Source organism: Meleagris gallopavo, chromosome 7 (assembly GCF_905368555.1).
Source record: "Meleagris gallopavo chromosome 7, MGAL_WU_HG_1.1, whole genome shotgun sequence".
NCBI classification, from domain to species: Eukaryota; Metazoa; Chordata; class Aves; order Galliformes; family Phasianidae; genus Meleagris; species Meleagris gallopavo.
This window is the reverse complement of record NC_139410.1, coordinates 25,253,964-25,277,793: the sequence shown is the minus strand read 5'-3', so window position 1 is coordinate 25,277,793 and position 23,830 is coordinate 25,253,964. Positions and strand designations below refer to the sequence as shown.

Below are 23,830 nucleotides of genomic sequence, written 5' to 3'. Positions count from 1 at the left end.
CAGAGCAGAAAAACGTATGGAATTTCCTTTCCGTGAGACACTTTTAAGAGCTTTGTTGGGAAATGGAATGAATTTTCACAAAGTATTTTCCCCAAAAGCAAAAATGTGAGTTAGCACCAGCTCTAATTATATAACAATTCCTTCCCATCAGAAATCAGTTTAAGATCAATCTTATCCTTAAGCAAGTCCCTTTAAAACCCTTTCTTTGTCCCTTTAGCCAAACATACAAGCTTCCAAAAACTGAAGAAGCTTGCCTGTGAACTAGAGAAAAGGTGGTGATTCATAACACGGGGGAAATGTGTGATAAAGCAGAGTAGCTTATCCCAGCTGTTGAAAGGACTGTGTAGAAATCCACGCAGTGCTAAGATGCCAGGTTTCCATTTTCTTCAGATATTCAAAGGGAGAGATGAAATCTTTGCATCCTGCCAAATTGCAGTCCAACTGGAATGCGTGCTGTTGTTCTGACAAACTGCAGCTTACTAGAGAAAACTTAATTTTCACATCATAAAGTTTCCTTAAACTGGCTTCAGGCTCCATACTTGCAAAACCTCAGCTAGAAAAACGTTATTCAAAACCAGGAAAGTTTAGGGACATCAGCACAATTCAGCATCTGAATCCCAAGACTGGTTGGCAGCTCTCAGTCATCCCAGTCACACGCTTGGTTTCCCTGAGTCCCACTCTGTTTTCCAGTGCACGTTAAATATATATGATGAAATCCCAGCTTAACACAAACCAGAGCTTAAGACCCAGTTTTGATCAATACTAGCAGTCTGCCCCTTCTCCTTTCCCCATTCACATACACACACACTCCCTTACAATAGTTATCAGGATCTATAAGCACAGACCATAAGAAAGAAAAAGATTCTGAGAAGAGCAATTCAGGACATAAAGACTAGTTGGTTACTAATTATTCCAGTTTCATTTCTACATCTCCAAGAGAATTTTACACTGATAAAAGACTCCAGCCTGGCAGCTCAGGAAGTCATTTGTAGATGTGACCACGCAGTGAATGAAGTCTGTTAGACACCTCCAGGCTGGGACTGTATGAACCAGCACAACTGGCACATGACCTCTTTGGTGAGACCACTTGGTCCCTGCTTTATACATGGCTTTATGGCTCACTTATCTGGAGGTAGCTTAGAGGTGCTGAGGCCACACATCATGTTGAAGCCCAACAGAGCACAGTTCCTGTGCTGCCCCTGCACTCAGCCCTCACAAGAGATGTTGAGGACACTGCTCAGAGTCATGGCCAGTTTCCTGTCTTGTCAGAGAAAAATGACAAGAAATTATTCGTCCAAGGTGGACATACTGCAAAGGCAGCTGATTTCTCTGGACATCCCAATAAATCCTGTATAATTTGTTCTGCATTACAAGACAGCATCCTGCTAAGCTAGCAGTTGGCCGAGACCTTAAGAAACATGCACCTCCAAGTTCTGCAGGACACAGTGCGACACAGGGGGGACCATCACTCACTGAGAAACCAGCCTCAGAGGAGCCTCGATGCACTGTGCAGCTGTGGTCCTGTTCCTGGGACAGGGCGCCAAGGCTCCTTGTTTCCAGACAGTCACCAGATGTCAAGATACCTCCTGATTGTCATTTGTGAATCAGCTTCTTTCTACTTGCATCGGGCATAATTTTTTTTAAAGCATACTGAGAGGCATGAATGGAAACTAACTGTGTGAGTATAGATGAGCAGGGCAAGTAGCCATTAGTTATCACAACCTTCAGTCACTGCTGATCTGCATTTGCTGTAAAATGAGTATGTAACAAGGAGAAAGTTTCCATCATCTAAGGCTGGTTAACCTCCTCAGTATTTTTAAATGGATGTGCAAAGTAAATGTGTGAATTATATATCTCCAAGGATCAGCTACTTCAAATATAGCCTATGGCAGCTAACAATAAATAACGTATTAAGTTTTGCCAAGGAAAATAACAACAACAAAAAAGCCGATATCATTTATTTTTTTTCTGTGGGAAAACAGAATATAAAATTGACTGAGAACCATGTTAGCACCCAACAAAATAAAAAACAATAACAAATTGCCACAAGTCGGGGCACTTCCTCCTCCAACAGGTAAATAAACTTCTGTTGACACAATGCACAGAATAACTCTTTCATAGCTTATTTACTCCTTCATAAAACCCAAGCTTGGCCTCTGACAGATCTTGTGGAAAGACAGCTTATTTAGACATAAACAGAAAGAAGCACTGTTACTATATGCTGCAAGTATAGAAGGTCTAAATCCACTCTTAAACTCAAAAGCAGAGGTAGAAGGCAACACATGACGGCAGTTTTTACACCGACTCACAAGGACACAGCACTACAGAGCATCACAGAGCTTGGACTCCTGAAGCCATTCTTGAATCCAAGGAATTCCTCCTGTTAAAAGTTTACATCAGTGCAGACCAAAAGAAAGAGCTTTCTTTGAAAGCTGGAAGAGATTTCACCCAAAGCTGAAGAAGCATTATAAACATTTACTCTCACAGGCGCTCAGTGTTGGGCAGAGAAGGAGGAATTGCGGGAGATAAAAGAAAGGAATTAGTAAAGGAAAGAGAGAGGGTAAAAGCATAAGAAAAGACCCAAGACAGCAGAGGAACTATGTAACCCTAGAGTGAAATTAGCTGTCCAGCCCTAAAATGCCACTAAAGAAAGTGAATAGAGTATTTCAAGACAAAATAATCTGGTTCCACTGTGTGGCTTCCATGCACACATTTGTGTGTTTTCCCATATGGTGGAAGAAAAAGCAAGGTGTGTTCCCTGCACTTGGGCTGATCCCTCCGCTTGGCCTTCTCCTCATTTCCTGCCAGAAGGTGGGTTCCGGGCTGCTCCATCCCTTGGAGTCAGGCAGCAAAACATCTGGTTCATGGTAGAAGGAGAGCAGGAAGGGCCACAGACATCTGAAACTCTTTTGCAGTTGCTACGGGGAAATGTAAGAAGACAAACTACTACTATTCAATATAGTAGTAGTTCAAACATTCATGCAGGTCCAACATCATTAGCAAATTAATCTTTTTGCTGCGCAAGCTGACTCTAGACTTTGCATTCCTGACGGCAGATTAAAAGAGAGTGCAGTCTTCTTTCTTTCCCTGATAAATGCACACTTATTTCAGGTCTGCACACTGCTCAGCTCAGTTCCTGCACACTGGGTCTCTGGGAGCTCAACTTCTGCACTCCTGCTGCGATGGCCTGGCCCTGACCTCCCACCATCTCCCCAGCCCTTCAGAGGCAGATTATTGACTTAGAAGTGGAAAAACATCCAAATGGCCTGAGCAACTCTGGTCTGCTGCAGAGATTTGCTCTAAGACAGCAGCCAGGGAACTGAGTGGCACAGACACACCTGGCATGGTGAGCAGAAAGCTGCAGGAACACATTTGCATTGTGCCAAGGTATCCCAAGACCTCTGTCATCAAAGAAAGTGGCCTGGAGTGCTGCAGTGACCCCAAAACTCACATTAGTCTGAGGTGCCCTTTCCCAAAGTCCTTTCTTCATGACTCCAAACACTTTGTCCCTGGAAGTCTTCGAGAAACGTGGAGATGTGGTACTTAGGGACATGGCTTAGCAGGCAATATTGATGGTAGGTGGACAGTTGGACTGGATGGTCTTAGAGGTCTTTTCCAACGTCAGTGATTCTATGATTCTCTCTCCCTGCTCCATGCCACTGTTTAGCAATGACATATCGCACTAATTAGATTTGGAGGAATTAGCAACACAACTGGAAAGAAACCTGACCACACTGCCCCGTCCTTTCCATGAGGGGAGTGTTGCTGGACAGGCTGTGTTGTAAACCGGTAGGGCCCCAATTACAAATGGAGGTGCTAAAGTATCATGAATCAAACTCCAGAAAGTAAAACCAGTGTCTGCTGTAAATGCTATTAATGACCACCAGCTGTATAATTTAAATTCCTTTTTAAAGTGGCCTCAGCAATAAGGTAGCGAGAATTATTGATACTCCCATACAGCAGGGAAACCAAACAATTTTTTAAAAATAATTCTGGAGTTATTCTGACATGAATGATTTATTTCTGCTGAATGGAAACCACTTACTTTAAGGTGGCAAATTTGAGGCAGCTTAGTGGTTATGCCGCTCTCCTGAGACAAGTGGCCTTTAGCACACATCCACCCTTGATCTGGGTATGAAAAGTGGCTCAAAGCAAAGCTCTCCTATCCAGAAGTGCACTCTCACCACAGCCCTCAGTGACAGGAAGGGCTGCAGTGAAGACACAATTATTTAGACATTTCCCTCCCCCCTGCAGCAAAATTCCCTATTAAAAGCATTCGCCAAATTAATCCAGTTCTGAGTTGAACAAAACTGCATTTTTCAGCAAAGAAAATATCCTCATGCAGAGGAGAATGAAACCCTTTAGTGGTTCTTTCTTCCCACAGGCTGAGAAAGGATATAATTCAAAAATTTCCCTGAAGTATACAGACACAGACCTCTTCAGGGCCAGCACAAGCAATACAAAACACATTTAAGAACAATTATAAAAGACTTCCAGCTCGTTTCATTTATGCTCCGAGCACACCAATACTTTAAAGTTTTCTGTCCTTTCTCCAAAAGAATAGCTGAGTTTCCAGTGTACGTTAAGTGCTACAGCTGCATTTGGTTCTCTAATTACACGAATCTCTGCCATCTTCCCTATGCTGAAGATAAACTATCATTTTAGTTGAGATGTTCTAACTTGATTTACACAGCTAGTTTACCTAATTTTCCAATTTAGCCCTTCAAGATAAGGAAAGGCAAGATGCATTCAAGAGAGTCATGCTTAGGCATAACGAGCAGATAAATGAACCCTTCCTCAGTTACTGTGGAGGACATTTTAAATGACAGACAATGCAGTGTGTTCTGCCAGTAGGAAAGTGATCCTTTGACCTTAGTTTGCATTTCAAGTGAAGTGAAAAGCAGGAGAAGAAATGGGAGTTTCTGAAGAAAAAGTTAAGGTGCAGTATTGTAGATTTTTAAAAGACTGTAGACCATGTGCATCGATGGGATCTTGTTTGATTTCTTTGAAGAAAAGTGGAAGAGTTTTTGGTTTCTACACACAGGTGCAGTATAGCTTTGATGATGATTCCAGAGACCATAACTGAACTCACCCCCAAATGGTAATAGTACAACCCTCAGCTGGGGAGAAGTGCGAGAGGTAAGAGGAGGCCCTTATCAAAGAGCAGACATGACCCAACTTTTCATACCAACAGGGCTGTCTGGGCTGAGCTGTGGCTTGAGAAGCTGTTCAGGCTCATGTCCACTGCTGCAATGTCAAGAGCCACTTGACATCAAGATACCAGGATGCAATATCAAGATGCACATATAAGGAATGGCACAAGGATTTCTGTGTACAGCTTGCACAACTGTGTCAAACAGATAAAACCCACAAGGCACAATTTGAAACTGTCCTTAATAAAGACTGAAAATCTCTGGCTTCTTAATGAACAGGGCTATGCCCTAAGTAGTGAGCAATAGGACTACTGCTGGAAGAGCAACCCATGGCCTAATACATCACACTGTCAAAAAGCTTCTCCCATTATTCAACTGAAATTTGCCTTCTCTTAAATTTCATCCCATTACTTCTAGTTACACCCCATTGTACCACTCTAAATAATTCTTCATAGCCTTGGTGTTTACACCCTTCAGATATTTGTAGATTTATATCTCAACCACCCCATTTGTCATCCTTTAGCCAAGTTATCCATATTCAGCTCTTTTGGTCTTCTCTCATAAGTCAATCCCTCAAGCTCTCTTGTTACTTTTTTTTTTTTTTTCCCTTGAACACTCTCCAATTTGTCAATCTCTGTTGTAATGGGGTGAAGCAGACCTGAATGCATTACACTTACTGTGGTTACCAGCGATATGTTTTGAGTCCCCGCTGCTTATTCTCTTTAGAAGAAACACCCAAACACACTTTTTTTAGGTTACTGAAAGCAACAGATTTGCAGCATTCTTACAGTCACCTATTGATTCTGAAGACCTCGGGATCCTGGGTAAAGGCTCTTCCTAGATCTCTCCTTCTCTTGTTTATTCCCCCAGGCAGTCTAGGGTGTTTTGCTTACTTGAATCCTATTTTGAAATGCTGTGCTGCTGTTTGAGTGCTCTCCACAAGTCATCTACTAACTTCACCAAATGCCAAGTCTACCTGCCACTCTGCTCCCACTCTCAGACAAGTCTCTCTCTCCATCTGGGAGGCCACACTGGAGTCCTCCCTCACCATCTGTTCCAGTTGCCTACAAGGTGCCCTTCTCAGAGACTTTCAACCCACCAGGAAATGGAAGACCACACCAGGGCCTTCACACCTACGCACTGGCTGGGCTTGCATATTCCTGTGCTAAGCCAAATTCTTTGCTTTTAAAAACACCTTGGATGGTTACAGAAAACACAGGGCCCTGCAGAAACCCAATGCAAACGAAGCACAAATGGATGACATTCCTCCAACACCTGCGTCTTCATAAAGCCGCCGCTGTTCTTCCCCATCCTGTGAACACATCCGACTGCACATTTCCTCCAGAAAAGTCATCTGGACAAATAAGAGGAGCGCTGCCGAAAATAGCTGACAGGGGTAAAACCACAACTGAACCGACTCCCGGCTGTGCAAGCACAGGCCTCGCAGCAGGCTGGAGGCTCCGGAGAATAACCATGGGGAGCAGAGCTTGGCGCTGGGGCAGGCGTCAAATCTTGCTCCAGTGATGAGGGCAGGACCCTCAGAGGGAGGTGGCAGCTTCAATCAAAGGAGCGGTCCCCTGACCTTCCCAGCCTGTGTATGCTCATGGCTACTGCTGGTCGGTCTGCAAGGGAACTGTGGCCACTAAGTGCTGGCCAGCGTGTGACACCACGGTCTAAGCTAGCTCCATTTTGAAGCGACAACCTGTAAACCTTTGGGCAAATGGGCACTTGATTCTTCTCAACATGCTCACTCTGTCCCACATCTTCTACACAGGACTTTAAAAGAGTAACTTTAATAGCTACACAAAATAGCTTTTTTAAAATTACAAAGTTACTCCGCTGCAGACCATCTAATATGAACTAGACAGTATTACAGGCAAGAATGATTTGGTCTGCTGTTAAGATAAGGATTGCATACACACATGCCTATAAACCCAGCTTTGTACAGACAACAAGAAAGTAAAAGTCTCCAAAAACTGTGACAGGCGCTTGTGTTCTGAAGCCATGTCAGAGGCACTATCAAAGCCAGGTGGGACCTATCAGCTCTCTCCCTAAAGCAGAACAGAACAGAGAGGAAGGACAAAAGCTGACCCCTCAGGGAATAGCTAAAGAAAGCATCCAAAAACACACAGCAAGCTCTGGCAAGAAGTTTGCATTTGCCATCACTTAAATTAGCAGCAAAGGAATCCCCAGGAGGGAGGAAATCTGGACTCTGTCCAACATTCAAATGCACTGTGCGAGGAACTGTGGGGGAAAGAGCCACACACAAGCACTGTGGGTTCAGAAGAAGCCAACACACATACTCCAGCAAACCCCAGACCTTCCAGTGGGCAGCAGCATGATGGTTATTTACTGACTTGACTATGTCACCAGGTGTCAGGAGAGAAGTTTATTGTGGGTGAGCTCAAATCGGAATTGCCTCTGTCATTTTCAGTCATCAGTTTGCCATGAGATGTCTTCAGAATACAGAGGGCTTTTATATGTTAAATATATATATATATATCTTAAAACTTCTCAAGAGTTTAAGAACACTAAAATTTTCTAAAATATTGCAGTTGGTGATATAACCAAAATAGCACTGTGAATTATGATCTTGCTATCTTAACGACCAGAGCTGCTTGCAATTCCTCTACCATGAGCAGATCCCTCTGACTTCCAGAAGAAGCATCAAATGGCAAGTCAGCAACCATTTAGCTTATGACAGAAAGGACAGCTGCTCTACACCTCCATAACAGCCTAAAGAGTTGTGACATACTCTGGATGAAGTCCTTCTAAAACACCTAATCAGATGTGTTTTTCTCCACAAAACTCCTTACTAGGTTAAGAAGTAATTCAGCCATGTAAATTTAACTTAAGCTAGTAAATCTAATAACATCATTCTAAAAGCAATAAAACTTTCAGACCTTAATCCTTTTAATTCACTGTTTATCCCCTTGGCACCTAGACTATTTTTATTCTAGTCACTTTTGCTGTAATAAAAAGTTAATAAAACAACACAAGTTGTCCAATAGGTTGCAGAACTAATGAAGACTGGTTTCCTACAGGTTTGGTATCTGATGCCCCTTCTTTCCCCCAGCAGAATTTATCCCAGCCCCCAATGGGCTGTCTGTGAGGCTGTTCCTCTGAGTCTTCTTCATGTCCCTTAAGCCTATGGGAGCCAAGAGGGAGTACATAGCTGGGAGCTCGATGCGCTTTTGCACTCGCTGCAGGTCTGGCAGAGCAGAGAGCTGCTGATTTTACATTCCAGCCTTCTCTTCTCTAGGGCACTGGCTGGCCCACTGAAGATCAATGACTTTAAGGCACAAAACAGATTGTGAACCATCTATGATCTCCCTATATGACAATGCAATGGTTTTGCTTTCTACAATTATCCGCACTGGCATTGCTAATAACCAGAGCTGTAACACATCTATGTCCCCCAAGTGCCCTAGAAGATAAGATGAGCTGTGCAGACCCCAGGAAAGGCTCTCTCAGATAAGGAAAGGGCAGGAAAAGCACTGCTTTCTGAAAAGCCCCCTGGGAAATAACCAAACTCACAACCACTTCTTTCATAAATCAAGGAGATGTGCTTCAAGTAGCTTCTCATGTCCTCCTATGACAACATCACAAAAGTAAGGTTCATCACAGCAATGCAAGTCCCAAACCCATTAAAGATTTCTGGTTTATAGCAATTGCCTTCAACAGCCCCTACATACTGGTATGCAAACAAAGCACGCTGCATCAAACATATCACTTGCCTTTACATAGCTGCAGAGTAAGCTGCCTCTTTTCTCTAGCAAAAGCTCTAGATGGTTTTAAAGCATAACTCTTTGTTGAGCATATTAGCATAAACAGCTCACAGTGGTCCATATGGGTGGGAAACAGTAACATACTTGGGGCTGAAAGAAAGCCCTCTCAGCCACACTTGACCTCCCAAAGCAGCCCTTGCTCATGAACCTTTTGTTATGAACCTGTGTTAATAAGAGCAATTCTTCTTAATGAGGGTGTCAAAGCTGCAACATTTACCTGTATTTCCGAGGGTCTAAGACAAGCTACCCTCTTGCATATACAAATTGAGTGAAAACACTTGGTCACCTAGTTCCTGCCCCTAGAAAAAGGTGTTAAATGCTGATTCAGGACTTCATGCCTGCAAACATGCTCCAAACACCCCACACAACACCTGTACCCACAGCTGCCCAGGGGAGCAGGGAGGAGAGGGCAAGCTGCAGCACTGCACCTTAAAGCATTTGGAAAACTATATCTCTGGGGTTTCTCCAGAAGATGAGACAGAGCTACAGAGAGCTCAGACCCATTCTGTGAGATGCTAAGGGCAGGTTAGTGCTAACGCGGCTGCACTGACCCATCACCAAACTTCCCTACCAGATGTAGATGACCAGACAAACAACAGTTTTCTGCTCCAACTTCTCATCTTAAAACCACAGCTGAGTTTTTTGAACGCCTGGGAATTGTACCCACAACACTGATCCACAGACTCTCTCAAGGGAGGAAAGCTGCATTCAGTTAGTAGCAGAGAAGAAACTTACCTTGAGATTCCTTTAATTTACAGGTATGGCATGAATCCCTACCTATCTTGTATCAGTGAGCAGCACTAGCCTAAGATCGATCAGTGTTAGAGTCTTGCTCCAATCAACAATGCTCAGTCCTGAACAGAAAAATGTCATTTATAAATTAACAACTTGTTTTGCAAGTAGAGGCACTGATTATGGCTCTTTTCTCAAGGTTTTCTTTTGCCTCTTTAACTCTATACTACACGGCCCTCTCTCCCTCACCACCACAGACCAATCTCTTCCCTGTTCTCTAGTGGTCTCTCCTGCAATATCCCCAAAGGGATATCAGGATCTTCTTCACCACAGACACAAGCTAAACATCTCAGCTGGGCAGAACACTGTGCTTGCTGTCCCTTATGCTGATGCGTCCAGTGCTAGCCCTTGCTACATCGCACCACTATTTCTGCCACTACAACACACCTAGCTGCTGTGCCCAGTTTGAGCTCCCAGCAAACCCAAAGAAGCAGTGAGAAATGAGGTCCCAGTTACAGTGGGACTCACCAGATTGATCAGAGCCACAGCCAGGTGGAAACCCCGCACTTGGATGGAATGGTGTCAGCTTTCCTTCTGAACACTGTGCACCTCATCATTCAACCATTGCATTCGCAATTACACCTAAACATGAAACATGAACTTTCTATTCTCGTCCAGTTTTCAGAGGAAGCTAATAAATCACTTCTTTCTCCAAGGAGAGAATTCCAAGCCTGACACCCAAGACACCGGCCGGGATCCAGCCTTTCAACAAGGACTGAAATCTAGGGTTTTAAAAGAATAAGAATGGGAACTTATCCAGTGCACAGCATGGCTGGCATGCCTGTGGGCTGGGACATCAGTTGGCACAGCTTGCACCAAAGGTGGCTGCAGGAACACCGCCTACAGCAGTGAGGCTCAGAGAACTACTGGATGTGGGAGCTGTGGAATACCCGCTCCTGGCAGTGTAAGCCAAACTTAATAGAGTTGTTGAGCGAAAGCACTGTCTGCCTCCTGTCTCTGCCGGAGACAGAGCAGCCCTCCTGCAGCCAGCAGCTCCAGAAGCTGCTCCCACAGCAAGCACCAAGCACCCTCACATTTGCCACCCACAGCAGCACAGTGCCAGGCTGCAGTCTCACCTCTTTTGCCACCACGACCCCAGCGCTAAAGGCAGCAGAAAGAGAGACGTCCCACTTTCATAGGTGGCACGGCCACGATATCTCCTGGTTTTACCAGGCAGTAAGGATCTTTCAGAGGCAAACTGTGGGAGCCACCCTCACAACAAGAGGGACCCAAGGGTCTGGGGTTAATTTTTCTGGCGGCTTTCAGTTTGCTTCTTGCGTCCTTGCAGACCACAATGAGAGACGCCAGCGTTTTCAGCTTGTACTATTCACTATGCTCTAATCTAGTTTGCATGTCCAGTCCTGTCATTAGCTGGAGGAAACATTAATCCAAGACTGTAGAAAAGCAGGAGTATAAAAAATTGTTTCTGGAAACAGCAATTCTAATGGCAAGTGTTTGTTATCTAGACCCACAGCTGAGTAAAACTGAAACACATTATACTCCACATATAACATTTTTAAGCATATGTTGAATCTTTGGTGAGCTCCTGATCGTAATACACAACATAAGCTGAAATATCAGTGTCTAAAGTGCCTGATTTAAAGCATGAGGGGCACTTACACTGAGTCCAGTTAAAATCACTGCTGCAAGTTTGCAGGGAAAGACCTTCATGTGAGGTGATAGGGAGAACAGAGTCCGAGTCTGCATGGGAGAGGGAGAGAGGAACGCTCATTTCATTAGAAGTTATTCTGCGAGGTTGACTGGGGAGAAGATTATATAGCTGGGAGGAGGACTGAGACAGCTAAAGAATAACACATGGTATGCTTTCAAAACATACAGCAACATGTGACAATCGTCTGCAAGTCTGGCACTGAGGAGCCTGTGGTCTGGCAGCAGTGAGAATTTCTGCTTTTTATTTCTGAAATCATCAGAGGCATGTGAGTTGAACCCCCCACCTAACAGTCTGGAGGGAAGAACATAAAATCAGATTTTACGTACCGTACTCAGTCAGCCATTGTTCTCAGCGGATTTTATCCTCCAACTCAATTCCCACATCATTAAGTGATGCTGTCTCTTTAAAACACAATGCAGTGCCGTGCCAAAGCCTGCAATAAGGATCACTGGCACCAAAACAGTCAAAGCACAGAGCTTAATTCCCTCCTTAATAAGACAATTAAAGAAGAGTATTTGGATACGGAGTCTGCAAGTACCAACACAGAGCACTGATATCTCCAAAGGCATGTTGATCTGAAGGCTTTATCATAGAGCATCTGTCGCAACCAGATGCCACCAACACCTGAGAAAAGTGGGAAATAAAGGGGGTTAATGTTGCTGTGATGCACACAGAGATTTGTGCTGTCCAAGTTTCCACTTCCGAACATGCTAGAGGGGGCATGATAAAAGCTGTCTTTTTCCTACAATGAATGCCTTAATATACACGGATGAATTAGGTACACAGATGAGGATGGACACAAGCGATTGCCCATATGGTGGAGGCTCCTGACCACATCCACCTCCAAGTTTCCAGTCAAATAATTCTCTCGTGTTTTCTCTTAGCAGGCTTCACCCCACAGAGCTGAACCAAAGCTAGAGCAAAAGATAACCACAGCAATATAAGAGCTAATTAATCATTTGATTAGCTGGTGAGAAGGCGGGACACTGCAGTTCTGTGACTTAAAAGCACCATAAATGACCTTAAAACTCCACTTTAAGGATGTACAGAAATCTGCAGCCCACAGAGAGTGAGGGAGAAATGGATGATGACTAAAGTCCATTAGCTCACAGGAAGTGTTGAAACAGAGTAGATGCTGAGTTGAGGTGTGACATCCACAGCACTCAGACAGAGAAGGACCACCTGAGCACTTGGCTTGAACCACTGCACTGACATTCATGACCCAGTCTGCGGGGGAAGCTGCAGGGCCACGTGATGTAGTGCTCCCGGAAGACATGCTGCCTGGTTTGTGGGAAGCACAGACCTCATCCCACCCAGCAATGACATATAACAAGAGGGGAAAAATAACACACAAAAAAACCCAGCTGCCCTGCCTTCCTTACAGGAGGCACAAAATCCAGGCACACCGTGCCAAGAGACAGCAGCCAAAGGATGGAAAAGTCACCTAGAAGAGGACACCTTGAACAGTCCACTTTTTCACTTCATCTCCATGGAACTCCTGGTAAACCCCATGAACCTGCCTGTAATTCCATATGTAGCAATATGAAGGGGATTGAGGCCAGCATGTCTCCCCTAGGCTGCAAAGTTGAATCTTCAGCAGCAGACAAGGACACCAAGATGGGCAAGGCTATCGGTTCCACATTACTGCATCTTGGTCCTTCAGCCTGACAACTGGAGCATGTCAGCTTCTGACCATGCCCGATGCATTAAATATTTCCAGCCACATCTGAGGTTGTGCCTCCCCAGCATGTCATCCTGTGGTGTGGATTTACCTGTGGGGACCTGAGAAGAACCAGCCCAGAATGGGCAGCCCAGCATGGCTCTGGCTCACTGTCAGCAGGTCCCTCCACCAAAAAGGCCCTGCCCATCCCTGGAGGTGCTCAGGGTCATGTTGGATGGGGCCCTGGGCAACCTGATCTAGTAGCTGGCAACTCTGCCAACAGCAAGGAGGTTGGAACTGGATGATCTTTAAGGTCCTCTCCAACCTAAGCCGTTCTGTGATTCTATGATCTCCCCTCCCCAACGGCTTGGATGGCATCTTGCTTTTGAGTATCTCTACCCTGGGAAGAGATTAAAGGAAGTGAGGGCCTTGGCAGAGATTCCTCTGCCACCTGCACCACTGGAAATGCCCTCTGGAAAGTAAAGGAGGAGGATCTCTCACCTCGCACGCTCCATCCCCATCCGTCCCTTCGGTGCAGATCCAGACCTGCCATTCACCGCCCACCACCCAATGTTCTTTGTCTCAGACAGGTGAACTCAGCTCCAGCACCAGCAAAGTTCTCAGAGTAAGCCCAATGCATAGTTTAAATTTTAGCAAACCCTGCCAGAGGCCTGGGAGTAAAATGCAGAAGAAAGGACTTTTTCTTGAACAGAGAACAGAGACTAAGAGTGCTACAGCAAGGAAGTTTCTTAGGTTTACTGAGACAATGCAATCACAATTTGTGCAATGGTTTCCCCTTAATTCTCCTTTCTTTAACTGGGAAAAAGATCCCAATAACAAACACAATAAAACAAAGACCAAACAATTATTCATGGTTTAGGAACACACATAATGCACTCAGCCCTATATTCCATCACAACTTTGAGAAAGAAATAGCAAAGCTTGGAGCATAGTTACTACAGTCTACAAAGGAATTCTGAATTTCCCAATCTGACTTGTTGTGAATTGGAGCAAAACCTCTAAATACTAAAATTCTCTACAAAAGGAATTCTAAAACAATCACTTGGAGTCTACTGAAAAAACAACTGTACTGCAACAGCATTCCTTGCAATCAATATATATTTCTAAATTCTGACTAAAAACTTATTTCAACAGAAAATCTGCATTTAAGTGCAAAATAGTGACCTTTAACACCGTCAGAAAAAGATCCATCTCTCTTTTTTTCTGCCCATTTTTTACAAACATGACCTGATTTTACAAGAGATTTTAGCACTGATGATGCCAGGTACTGGAATATGACTCCATCAGCAAGCTCTAGTCAGGAAATACCAAAGCTATGGTTGCCAAAGCAACATAATTAACTTGATCACGGTACATACACCGCGCACCGCTTCTTAAAAGGCCCTTTAACACCCAACTAATGGCAACCTCTGGAATGGCACATCAGGATTTATTTCTCCTCTAAGTTCTTCAAGAACTTAGGAAAAAGGAAAAGTTTTCAGAATTACCGGTAGCCAAAAGTAGCCCTCTGCTCCCGGCCCGTGGTGCTGGGGACAATCTTGCTGTGAATCAACTTGCATCACTAATGGCTGTACAAGACATGGAAACTCACAGTCCAGTTGCGTAGAGCAAACACTTTTCAAAATGCACTTTTGGTTCACGTGTATTAGGAAATTTAAGAGATTTCATTCTTTTATGGCAGAATTGATAATATTCTTACTACCTGGGCAGGGAGGCCCTGAAGTTGATGCTGAGCCTTGACCTCAGGGCCACAGATTTCCAAACCTGAATATGCTGTCACTAACTTAAAACATATAATGTATCAAAAATCAGCTCCCTCTGTTCATCTGGAAAAAAAAAAAAAAGGAAAAAAAATGGGAAAAAAATTGAGTGATGGGCTTTTCAGCCTGTCATCAGACCACAGTGACCTCAATTTTTTAAGAAATAAAGTCAAAATCTATTCTTATCTTCAGAGATTCAAGATGTATTTATGTGTCAAACTTTCTCCCCCTTGTCCTTAGCCTTTGGGAAGCGCACTAAGAATGATATCAAAGCCTGAAAATCCTGCGATCCCATTTGTGTTCACCTCTGACCTGGGACGCCCGTAGCTCCCACCAGCTCCCCGGCTCATCCCCACCGCACGGCACAGAATGCAGATCGGGGAGCAGCTCACAGCAAGCCCCACGGGATCAAATAGAGGCCACTTTGCATAGGAAAACCATATCAATCTGCTTTTATATACATATGTATATTTTTTTAGGCAGAAAAAAAAAACCAAAAAACTTTGCTCTGGCAGTTTTCTGCTTTTCTGTAAGCCTTGAAAGATGTTTTACCAGCATCTTCCTCTCCATTACACACAAATATTTGATTATTCTCTTTGAAATGTCTCGGTAACATCTATACGAATAAGATGCTGAATGCAAACACTGATTGATTCTTTCTTAGCCATCAAATCTGCTTACACAGCAACTACACAGAGCAAATGCACACAAATCTCACATTTCATGTTCAAAAATATGAACGCGCCATTTTTTTACTCAAACATAATGAATGAGCTTAAACATTACAACTTGAAATTATTAAGTAAATCATGGCACCTGCAAAGCTTCAATTTGCATAGCATTAATTCATGATGGTGTGTAAAACAAATTCATCACTCTCACTGTATTGTGGTCTGATTTATGTCGGAATTGGAAAAAATAAAAATCTTGGGCACAAAATTACGGTGACAAGATGTACGTGCTCCTCTGTGCTCCTCGAAGCCCAAGGTGGTTCTTTTTTTTTTTTTTCCTCTTTTTTTTTTTTTTAAAGCATCAAAACAACTAAATTATGTGAAAGAAGGCTGGGAGAAAGCATCTTTAAAAATGAGTAACACGCTGGCATCACACGAACACACTCTCCTGTTATTAATGTCAAGCATGGTGAAGATACTCTAGGAAATCATTACCATTCATAGCTACTAACAGCCATTAAATTTCAATCAATTCAACTTAACACAAGTGTACTTCAGTAGCCCTTACAGTTCCTTACAGAGGTGGCTCAGAAAGTCCTGTCTGACTTATGGCATTGTCCGCTGCACAATAAAGCACTGCTAAGGACTGCTCTGAAAGGCGCTATCGTAGCGTTGGGAGCTGATGCTCTTTTAACACTGGAGCAATCAACAGACCTTGCTTTTAGGGAAGCTTGATACAAGGGGCTCTAATACGAGGACTCCATAGGTCAGTACGAAGCAACAGACTGAGTTCAGATAGGGATGCTGCTTCCCAAACTGAAAAGAAATTTGGTGAGATGTTTTTAAGGCTTTTTCAATTAATTTCAGTAACTGAATCAATGTGCTTCACATAGAGCTTGACAAATTCTAGGTGATCTCCTACAAAAGAACACGATCATTAAATATTTTGGATGTTTAAAGGAAAAAGGATTTAATTTCCAGAGACACAATATTTAAAGTTCCCAGTAATGAATACAAGCCACCAAGCTGTGATATTATGGCATCTCCTATGCATCTGAATGGCATTTGTAACACTGGATGTTTTGCCACTGCTCTTGCAGGCATTCAGCTGTGCAGCTGAGCATCCCTTCCGGAGCACGGGGAGCAGCAGACAGCCCAACACCACGGATGTTTGTCACTATGTGGCTGTGTGAGGGACAGTGACCACGTAGAGCCCATTACCGGGTGACTGAACCCACACCATGTTCCACTTTGCAGCACTACATCCCAAAGAAGGTCTGTTCCTCCAAGGGGATTTCATTAGCTCCATCTGAATGAATTATCTACAGCAAAATCCCACATTTCACAGTGCGTAAAAGTCTTTTTTATTGCTCTTTTTTACAAACAGGAGCCCAGATTTTCCCAGTAGGACGCATCCTGCTGGGCACAAAGTCCTTTTGGTGGATTTAGAGGCAGTCTGAGATTGCAGGTGCGCATTCCTACAGGAGGGATTTACACTTTGTGCATAGAAAAAGCAGATGCAGTCACAGGTGTGCCATCCCCACATCTGAAATTGCAAGCTCTGACACAGATGGCCTTCTGTACCTTTCAGCTCATCCCTTAGAAGCATCAGCATTGATGACACTACTTACTATTAGAGTGTTTGGGACTATTGTGCAGAACTCCGGGGTTTATCTTCCTCTGAGACTTTAATTTAGAGTAGTAGTGAAGTTCTTCGGAGTAGTCCAAACACCCAAAAAATCTCTCAGGCAGATAGATGCTCAGTTTTAACTCATTTCCCTACACTTACTCATGTTAAGAAGGTCTTTATTTAAAACTCTTCCAGTGACAGGATCAGAAAGTGGCAGAGTTCAAGTAAATCATGCCAGGGAAAATGTTAGCAATGCTTAATCATACTGGAAGCCACATTTAATTACAGCTTTTTAAGTCCATCTGGGAGAAACAGAAGAGACTGAAGTATGTCACCTGAGATGATCTAGATACTGAAACTATTTGTAAGTTAACAAAAGCATTTGCATCACAAAGCGCTCTGGGGCAGCACCATGGCAAAGCAGATGTGTAATGAACAAGGATCATAGCACCAAAACAATCGGGACTGTAAATAACTGCTACTAATCTGCAATCATTTAAATTTGGGTTTAATTGCTAGGCAGCAAATACATTTCATTCTTGCAGAGGGAAACGCTCTGCGGAATAGACACTGTGAGGTATTTTGCGGTAGGAGCAACGCAGTCAAGAATCCGAAAACCAGGAGGGCAGAGAAGAGACAAACAGAGGGGATGGATTTGCTGCAACATCTCACACACATTAAACAAACTTCCCCGAACAGAATTAATAGCATGGCCATCCCCACTGTAACGTACTGTAAGCGCTGCAGGAGCGGCACAATGATGCGCATGGGAGGTGAGAGGTGCCAACTATAGAAGTACATTCAATCTAGTGCAAGTGAATAAAAAGTTCCTTTTATTTCTCTGTTGTTTTTGGTTCATTAAATTTTCCACAGATTTGCGGAGAAGAAAACGTGATCAATAAACCTTGACAAAAGTGAACATGTGAAAAAGGCGAGAGAAAGGCACAGGAAGATAAAAGTGATATCCCGATCCCAGATTTCAGAGGCAGATGACCAGAGCTCTGGGCTGCTGAATAATCTGAATAGACCATCATTTCTTTACAGCCTTTTACTTTCTTTTTCCTGACTGTTGGAACTCTTCATTCAATACAATAGTAAATGCACTAAAACTTTTTTTCTCATGCTAATGGTCGAAATCGGGCGCTCACAGCTAAAACACACTTCCCACCAACTTGTTTTCTTTAAAAAAAAAAAAAAAAAATTAACCTATTCAAGTTAAACTAAAATGTCAAAGACAGCTTAAGGCTTACTCTCACCATTCCACAAAATTAATGGTTTTCTCCCCAGCAGATACAAAAAGAAAAGCCTTGAATAAGGATAAAGCTGCTAAACTCTTTTCATATGAAAAAGAACACTTAGAAAGTAAAAAGAAATACATCCAGTACAAAGATCCTGGCACCTACAGTTCTAATTTGTATTGTTTTCTCTTAGAATATTTATAATTACAGTGAGGTGACAGCCAAGCTCAAATAACTGCAAAAGGATGGAAAAGGATGCGCTGGTGTGTTTGGGCAGCCGTGCCCAGTGACAGTGCTGCAGATGCTTCCCCTGAGCACAACGGGGACCCTGAGGAATCCATTTTCAAGTATGTTTTCTAATTTGGTCGTCCACTTCCAGGCACAGAGACCTCTTTTAAGCGCTACTGAAGATTCAGAAATCCAATGTAACTTTTAATACTCCAAAGTTTTGAATGACAGGATAACAACTTTCCTGTAGCACATTTTAGCATTTGAGAATTTGGGTTTTTTAAAACTTAAAAGAGAATGGAGTGTGGTTTAGTAGTAGCAGAGCATGAATGAAGAAAAGTTCAGTGGCCTCTCCCACACTGTGCATTATCTCATAAGTATCTGCTTCCAACTGGAGCTTGGCTTGCAGAAAATTGGACCTAGTGGTGGTCACTTGTTTGCAGTCATCCCAGTAGGAAAAGCTGCAAAGCTGTGGCCTCTCCACCTCTCAAGGCTGCCATGCAAGATCCGATCCTCACCACTCAGGCACCGAACATCAGTGAATTTCTCTAAGAGTTCTTGTATAGGATCAGCTGTACACGTGGGTCAAGCACTGTGCACTCTGCATGCACTGACAGACGTGTACATATACACACACATGCACACGTGCAGTGCTTGCCTCTAACACAATGCCTTCTCCCAGTTCCTCATACCAGGATTTATTGTTCATTGCTATCATTTCATTTAGCGTTGTTTTCATTAATTCCTGAATACCTCCTGTTGTTTCCCTTTTCTTTGAAAAGGCCTTGGGAACAGCGCTGGAGCAAACAGCAGCAAACCCTAAATACCACTTCATGCTTTGTGGCAAGTTGTCCAAATGCGCAACTGTTTAAAATATTTACCCAGGTATACAAGGGGGTTGGTGCAGCACTCGAACAATGCGCTGGAATCTTTCCCATCAGTATGAGAGCAGACAAAAAGCAGAGGCTGCTTAACCTCAATGTCTCAGCAGCAAGTGAGAAGTGCAAATATTGCATTTCTATAAAGCCCTGCAAGCTTCATAGGAATGGAGTGGCAACTAATTAGTTTGATGCTATAGTCACATCTAATGTCTCTAAGTAGCTGCTTTGAAAAAATCTGGCTGCCTTGAAATCCTTGGCCAGATTATTAAGTGGAGGCTTTGTGGCGAAGCAATAGATAGGTGTTTGCTGCACAAATACATACAGATTTTGGTGATTGCTCACTGAATCCACGGCCTCCGCTAATCTGCACTGGAAACTTCCCTCTGAACAGAGCACTTCTCAGAGTACAAAAGCATGAAGTATTTGTGTACCTTTCAGACTACAGGGCAAACAACTGCCGTACAGTAGGCCACCAGCCCCAAGCGAGGCAGCTGACCGGGTGTCCTCCTTACAGGCATGGAACGAGGGTAATGCTCATGAGATCTGGGCAGATGCTCTACTGTGTCCTTAAACAAAGAAAGATGGGGACAGAAGACTGGAAAATTCCCTTAAAAAGTCAAATTTGATCTAAACAGGAGTTTACCAGGATCACACACACGTCAAAAAAACCCAAACATTTTGAACTTATATAACAAAGTGACCACATAACCCTTTCCCTGCACAGCTGGTCCTATTGCCCCAGAGCATCTACAGCTCTCTGAAAATACATGACTGTAGGGTACATCACGGTGTGAGCCTTTAATGGCATTAAAACCACAGAAACCAGAGGAAAAAAATGATCTTTTGCCACAAAAGTTCCAACTGCTTTTAAAACAACACCAAATCCTGATCGCTATATACCTCCGTGCCGCCAAGAACAGTTCTTATCCCAATGTGATTGCAGCATTCCGTGTGATGCTGGGGAATGCAGGCTGCTGTGTATTGGATATCTGAGGTCAAGTTCTGTTTTCTTTTACACAAGTATAAACTGGAGTAGCTTCATTGAAATTATGCCAGATTTATACTGGCATATGCCTCCAGCTCAAATTCCTCTACGGCTCTAATTTTTCTCTAAATGAATGACCTAACACAAACAGTATTTGTCCATCTGTATACATCCCCTTTGACACACTGAAAAAAAGACATTGAAAGGAAGTTGGAAACAGTCCTCGAGATCTGTTTTTCTCTGAAGAACAGCAGTTGCATTTCTGGGCACTTCAAAGCCACATACTTGAAGCAATAACAACATTTAAGCTCAAGTGAATCCTACCTCACCTTGCTTTACAGATTAGCTCTTCCACAAACATACACAGAGGCCAGGATGTACACAGACACAGAGATCAGTTCATCTTTAGTGGAACAGGCACGTTTAGTACTACGGGATGGGTCATGTTTTCAGTCAAACAACCCATTTCCAAGAGTGGTTCAGAATGAAAAAACCATAATGAATTTCACTCACTTCTTAAAAGTTGTCAGTTTTGCCATAACCTTCAATATGGAGTTTTTACTGCAATTCAAAGGTTGACAGGTGACAACATTTCCTGCAGTCCCAGCCAAAACACAAATCACCGTATCCACCCCTCAGGAACGCCGACCCAAACCAGTTCACCAGCGGCAGCTGCTGTGCACCGTAAGCAGCGCAACGCAAACATCCCGGCAGCAGCAGCAGTTATTCAGCAGATCCTCTTTTCCAGGTCAATGTGCAGCACAGATTGTGCTTAAGGCTCCTTTCTTAGTGAAGTGAGTTAGGTTTAGACCTTAAAACTTTGTGGGTTTTTTTTTTTTTTTTTTTCCATTTGAAAGGCAGGTAGCTACAACAAAAAGATCAAATCAATCTTACAACCAATCGCTCTACCCCACTTCTGTGTATTTCGAATTTCACGGGTTATTTACTCTACTTTTTTGGCACCAACTCGGCAGTGCATGCCAATGCGATATCTGTTGAAATGCTCTTTTATGGAGCATGCTGGTCACACATCCACTTCCACAGCCCTGTGCATCCCGAGAAACTCAGCTGCAATAAATAATTAATAACAATAACGGGTATGGCAGGAGGGCAGACAAAGTTTTACAACAACCTCCCTTTATTTGTAAAAGCAACCAACACGACGCGCCAGTGAGCACAGAGGTGGGCATACAAGTGATGGAACCGCATGGACCACGTGGGTATTTACAGGAAGGAGCGAGTTCGGGGGCAGCTCCATAGTTCTGCCACTCCGGGACATTGGCTCACTCACACCCGGGTACCAAAGGCCGAGCCGGGTCGTGTTGGGCTGCCCGCAGCTCCCGGGGCGGGCAGAGCGCAGCGCAGAACCTCCCATTAAGTTTCTAAGGCCCGGCTGCAGTGAGCAAAAAAATAAAATAAAATCCCGTACCCATCGCAAGAGGAGCGGCAGGACCGCTGCTAAACCATCCCGAGCCTCTACCCTCCACAAGTCAGGTTTCCCAGGAAATGATGGCAATCACTTCAGGCAGAAAAGGCATCTAAATGAGCCCATCTCCCTCCCTTCCTCCCCGATTGTTTTAAAGCCACCGAGTCCCGGGGAAAAACTCTCAACTCCCTAAGTCCTTAATAGGATTGGAGTCCGGGTCTACTCCGAGCCGCTCCTCATCACACAGGGATCAAGTTGCAGCAGGGAATTTTTTAAATTCCTCGGCAAATATACTTGTCGAAAGATTGCTCCTCCCGGGGGGGGGGAGGGGGGGAAGGGGGGTTGACAAGGAGGGGGAAGGGGGAGAAGGGGGGGGTAAGTTAATAAAATTAAAATAACGAAAAGGCGAACTCAGAGGTGGCCACAGGGAGCTCCGGGGCCGGGCCAGGAGGTCCCCGCTGTGGGGACGGTCCCCGCTGCCCCCGGGAAAAACAATGATGCCGGAGACAGCGGATCCTTCGGGGGGGAACAGCGGACAGACGGACACGCACTGCGCCGCAGCGCTCCACTCACCGGGAGGGGGGGGGGGGGGACGAGGGGGGGAGGAATAGGCACGGGTGCGACCCCCACACAAAGAGGAGCCCTCCACCAAATTCTCACCCCCCCCCCCCCAGTCCGCTCCGGCGCGGAGCATCTCCGCTAAAAGCGGGAGGAGAGGCGGAAAAGGAGAAGAAGAAAAAAAAAAAAGAAAGAAAAGAAAAAGAAAAAGAAAGATTAAAAAAAAAACAAAAACCCACACCAACCCAACAACAAAACCTAAAAAAGCACAATGAAAAGACACAATAAGCATCAACTTTACCCAAAAAGCGGAGCAGCAAGTTTTCAGCAGGCGAGCGGTTGCTGCGGAGCAGAGCTACTCCTCCGGACCCCCATCATAAACTTGGGGGAGGGGGGCGTGGGAGGGACTTTCCCTCCGTCCTTCCCTTTTGTGCCTCTCCCCTCTCTTTGCTCCTCGCCAAAAGCTGCGGCGGAGCGCAGCGCGGCGCTGATGCGGAGCGGCCCCGCGGAGCCGTGCGGGGAGGCCGGGGGCGGCCCGCGGAGCTCCCGCTGCCCGTCAGCCCATCGCGGGACGCGGCGCGCACACTGGCACGTATATAAATAAATATATATACACACACGCAGGCTGAAGTTCGGCGGCTTGCGGGGAAGAGGCTGGAGAGCTTTCAAGGGAGGAAGGACCGGCTGCAGGGTTGGTGTTTTTACCCTCCTCCCTTTAAAAATAATAAAGGAGAATGAAAAGCTTCGCACCCTTTCGGTGTGGGAGCAGTGGACCTCTCCAGATCCTCTCTCTGTCTTTCTCCCGCTTCCCCCCTCCCTCTCATGCCCCCTCCCCCGGGCAAACCGCAGCGGTTCGGTGCGGGATTATCCCACCCCCGCTCAGCTGGAGGACATCTATAGCAAAACCCCCAAATCCCTCTTCTTCTGGTAAAGCTGACCGAAAAAACACACGCAGAACCCCAAAAAACAAAACTTTGGCCTCATGCGGACGCACCCGCGCAGGGGCAGGATGGAGCTCGGAGTGCGTTTCTCCAGCTCTTTTTTCCTCCTCCACTTTGTGTTCCGAACATCTCCGCGGCTGTAACCTGGGCCTGGCCCTTGGAACATCCTCCCTGGGAGAAGCATTCGTTAAAGATTGCTCCCTAAGCACAGTGACTAACCTGGCCAGAGCACATTACTCGTTTAATCCTTGTCTTTTGGGAGCAGGGCTATAAGGAGAGGAAAATATCACCCAAATCTACTCCTCTCTCACCCCAAATATCTTCACTTTTGCACTGATCTAATGCATTAACATTAATACCAACAAGGAATGCAGCAGTTTTAACTTGGACCTTGGCCAGACGGGGCTCGTTACTTGATTTGTTTTG

The 23,830-nt window shown here is 44.6% G+C and overlaps 1 protein-coding gene across 4 annotated transcripts in view; it reads right to left on the bottom strand.

The window, feature by feature from the left end:
- Positions 1-23,215, bottom strand: part of GLI2 (GLI family zinc finger 2) — a 178,006-nt gene extending 154,791 nt beyond the window's left edge. For 3 of the 4 annotated variants that reach the window (XM_085227966.1, XM_085227969.1, XM_085227968.1), the window contains exon 1: positions 22,765-23,068. The gene's annotated coding sequence lies outside the window, so the exon portion shown is untranslated. The other variant, XM_085227967.1, reaches the window with a different exon arrangement.
- Positions 23,216-23,830: the final 615 nt, after the last annotated feature.